At 38.3% G+C, this 4449-nt stretch overlaps 1 non-coding gene across 1 annotated transcript; it reads right to left on the bottom strand.

Moving 5' to 3' along the window:
• Window positions 1-2166: 2166 nt before the first annotated feature.
• Window positions 2167-2273, bottom strand: LOC116128324. Its single transcript, XR_004127740.1, has one exon. It is a non-coding gene; the product is annotated as a small nucleolar RNA R71 (small nucleolar RNA).
• Window positions 2274-4449: the final 2176 nt, after the last annotated feature.

Below are 4449 nucleotides of genomic sequence, written 5' to 3'. Positions count from 1 at the left end.
AACACAACAGAGTAATGAAAGGGGTTTGTAATCAAGGCAAACTAAAGTAAAACAAAGAAGTCTCTAATGGAAGAAAAAAATCAGGTTAAAAACAATCAGTTCTCTGTTCAAGATCCACCTAAACATGCATTGGACATGAACTAACTGTAACACTATTTTATCTCGTTATTATGGAACTAATGACCCTAGGAAACAACAAGCTCTGTAACCCGAATTCTCCCTTAATCATCACTACTGAAATAAGCTCTTCAAGTAGATCCTAACCCTCAAACAACCTAGAATAGGCTCTCTAAGTTTAATTCAATGGCAGCCTTAAGAATTAGGAAAATAGATCAATCTAAGCAACAATCACACAAGCTCGGATTATTTAACTTCGGTTATGTTATTCAAGATGACAGAATGAAAACTTGTCCATAATCATCTGTCATCATGTGTTACCCATTGAATAGAAAAGGACAGTTACAGATCACAATTCCTAATTCTAACAGATAAAATTCCGATAAAATAATTCAGCAGGCCATTACTAAATCACCCAAACAGAAAATTATAAACAATTAAAACATAATAACATAAACAATTCCAATAAAAACGAGATTAAGAATAATGTTACTGAAGTTAGGTTACACCAATGACATGAATTTAGGCTTCAAAATCCCCTTGAATTGAAGAAGGAAGATCAGCCTCATATCTTGACGTAGAAAGTAAAAGAAAACTGAAAAAAACTAAAAACTACTGCTGTTCTCTTCTCTCCCCTTTTTAACCTAACAACTCATCAATAAATACCATGTGTTTTCCTTAATTCTACCCCAAGAATCATGGAAATTCTTTCCTAGACGTTTCCTAAAAGATAGACTTCCAGATTTGTCAAAATCTTATCAGATATGGAAAATAGAATTCGTCTCCAGCTTGCACCAGGATTCTCGCAATGTAAAAGATCTTTTCTGGGCTCGGTCAATTCATAAAAATTGTAGTCCAGGATGTGTAAATGAATCTGGGTTTTTAAATCACCCTCTTTCGATATCTGACGCTCCGGTTAGGCCCATTTGAAGATTCAATACTCAGCCAGGAAATCCTTCCGCGACTAGGATTCCAGGTCCGGTTTTGCAACAACTAATGAAGACCCAAACGAACTCGGATTCTCGCCCATAATACCTTCCTGGAAATTTTGATTCATCAACTTTACTTTTTCTGAAGAACACATTTGCAATCGAGAAATCTGACTCCATGAAAAACCTAAAAAACGCAGCACTGGTTAGAATAACAAAAATCTGGAATTTCCTAATCTTTTATCACTTATTTCCTAAAGTCTATCCAACTATGCCAAACTCACAAAATAAACTCTAATCAACTCAAATAGGCATAAAACATAACAAAAAACATAATATGCAAGGAATAAAAATATGTAAATTACACTCTTATCAGATACTCACTCATCACTTTATTACTTTGTGCGACTAGTGCACTTGCTATTTTTGCATGTTATAGGGACAACACATCAAGTTTTTGGCACCGTTGCTGGGGATTGAGTTCGTGTTAACATTAATCTTTTTTCTTGTGTTAGCTAGATTGGAGTTTTATTTTTGCTTAATTGTTGTTGTTTAATTTTTGTTATTCATTTAGGTTAGTTTGTGATCTCACTCTCTCTATTTTTCTGTGTAGTTTATGCGAAGAGCAAGACGTCAGCCAGTGGTTCCTGTTGATCCTAAGATTGAAAGAACCACTAGAAGACTGAACGGAGAAAGAAGAGAAAGAGAAGCTACAGTTGAACTAGAAGTAATAGTTGTAGAGATGGCAGAGAATAGAACACTGAGGGAATTCTCAGTCCCCACAGTTGAAGGCAGTGGGTCGAGTATTACTAGACCAGCGGTACAAGCCAACAACTTCGAGATAAAGCCGGCAATCATCCAGATGATCCAGTAGTCGATACAGTTCAAGGGGGATTTGAAGGAAGATCCAAATCTACACATTGCCAATTTTCTGGAGATTTGTGATACTTTCAAGTCAAACGGAGTGTCAGATGATGCAATCAGATTGAGACTATTCCCATTTTCATTGAAGGATAAAGCTAAGGGATGGTTAATGGCATTACCAACAGGAACGATCACAACATGGAACGATTTAGCACAGAAGTTCCTGACCAAATTCTTTCCTCTAGCAAAGTCAGCAAAGCTGAGAAATGATATCACGTCATTTATTCAGGAAGAGTCAGAATCATTATATGAGGCTTGGGAGAGATACAAAGAATTACTGAGAAGGTGTCCACATCATGGGTTTCCAGTTTGGATGGAAGTCTAAACATTTTATAACAGATTGATGGTGAATGTGCAAACTATGGTGGATGCAGCCTCGGGAGGAGCACTACAGAATAAGACTCCGGAAGAAGCTCACGAGTTGCTTGAGGTTCTGGCAAGCAACAATTATCAAAGACCTAATGAAAGGGTGCAACCGAAGAAATCTATGGGTCTTCATGAAGTTGATGCATATACAACCATTTCAGCCCAACTGACAGCACTTCAGAAACAGTTAGGAATTATGTTGGTAAATTCCATTCAAGCTCCTCAACTAACTTGTGATTTTTGTGCAGGTAACCACGTGGAGCAGTGACTGTCAAGTGGGGAACACATTTGCTTCATCATCATCATCATTAGAGCAGGTTAACTACTTGGCAGGAAATCAGAGGCAACCAAACAATCCATATTCCAACACATATAATCCTAGTTGGAGGAATCATCCAAATCTATCTTGGGGCAATCAAAACCAGCAAAATAATCAATGGAACTGAAGAGCATTGCCAACTAACCAAACAGGGGTAAACAATCAACCAGGAGACCCAAGAGTGACAAAATTGGAGGACATGTTTGGGAAGTTTATGCAAGAGACCACAGGTTTTATGAATGAGACGAGAACTAATTTCAAAAATCAAGGGGCGTCCATTCGAAACTTGGAGGTACAGATAGGGCAGTTGGCTGAAAAGCTATATGAGAGACCACAGGGGTCTTTACCAAGCAACACAGTGACTAACCCACGTGAGCAAGCAAACGCAATAATTTTGAGGAGTGGGACAGTTTTGGAAGAGGTGGAGCAAACAAGGAAAGAAGAAAAGCTGCCAAATGAAAAGGAAGAATCTGATGAGGAAGTAGATGAAGAGATCATTATTGAAGAGAAACCATCTATTTCTAAGGAAGAAGAACAGAAACGGGAAGTGAGGCAAAGACAAAGGAAAGAGAAATTGCCATTTCTCGAGATACCACCAGAATTGGCACATCACAGTCCACCTGTGCCGTTTCCTCAAAGATTGAAGAAAAAGAATCAGGATAAGCAGTTTTCCAAATTCATTGAAATATTTAGAAAATTGCATATTAACATTCCTTTTGCAGATGCATTGCAATAGATGCCGAGCTACGCGAAATTTCTCAAGGAGATTTTATCAAACAAAAGGAAGTTAGAGAATGAGGAAACAGTGATGCTTACGGAGGAGTGCAGGACCATTCTCTAGAAGAAGCTACCGCCGAAACTCAAAGATCCAGGGAGTTTTACTATTCCTTGCATTATAAGAGATATTACTTTTGATCGAGTTTTATGTGATTTAGGTGCTAGCATCAATTTAATGCCTTTTTCTGTTTTAAGGATATTGGGAATTGGTGAAGTGAAGCCAACGACCATGTCGTTGCAACTTGCAGATAGGTCTATAAGACATCCACGGGGTATAGTTGAAGATGTGTTGGTGAAGGTGGACAAGATTATGTTTTCGACATATTTTTTCGTATTGGACATGGAGGAGGATAAGGAAATGCCTCTTATTTTGGGCCGACCATTTCTGGCCACAGGAAGAGCACTCATAGATGTGCAAGAAGGAAAGTTACTGTTAAGGGTTAGGATGAAACAGTAACGTTCAATGTGTTTGAGGCTATGAAGTTTCCATCCGAGACGGATTCATGCTTTAGTGTTGATGTGGTGGATAAATTAGTAGCGGAGACCATTGAAGAGAACACTCCACAACTACCTCTAGAAGCATGTATTGCACAATCAAGAACAGTAGAGGTAGAGGAATCGACAAAGAATGAATATGCTAGATTGTTGGAAGCACTTCAGCTGATTGATGAGAACCAAGATCTTGAATTTGAGGAATTTGATTTTGAGAAAGAGAAGGCAAAGGAAAGAAATGAGGAACCTTCGAAGCTTGAATTAAAACCTTTACCTTCCCTCCTCAAATACATGTATCTTGGGGAATCGAAAACATTCCCAGTAATCATCAGTTCAAAGTTGAGCAACTTGGAAGAGGAGCGATTGATTCGGGTTTTGAGAGAACATTGATCAGCAATTGGGTGGACTATTTCGGATATTAGAGGCATCTCTCCATCTTTTTGCATGCATAAGATACTCATGGAGGATGATATCAAGCCTAGAGTTCAACCACAACGAAGATTGAACCCTTCGATGAAGGAAGTG

This window comes from Pistacia vera, unplaced genomic scaffold, assembly GCF_008641045.1.
Source record: "Pistacia vera cultivar Batoury unplaced genomic scaffold, PisVer_v2 Contig199, whole genome shotgun sequence".
NCBI classification, from domain to species: domain Eukaryota; kingdom Viridiplantae; phylum Streptophyta; class Magnoliopsida; order Sapindales; family Anacardiaceae; genus Pistacia; species Pistacia vera.
This window is presented reverse-complemented; position numbering and strand designations above follow the sequence as displayed.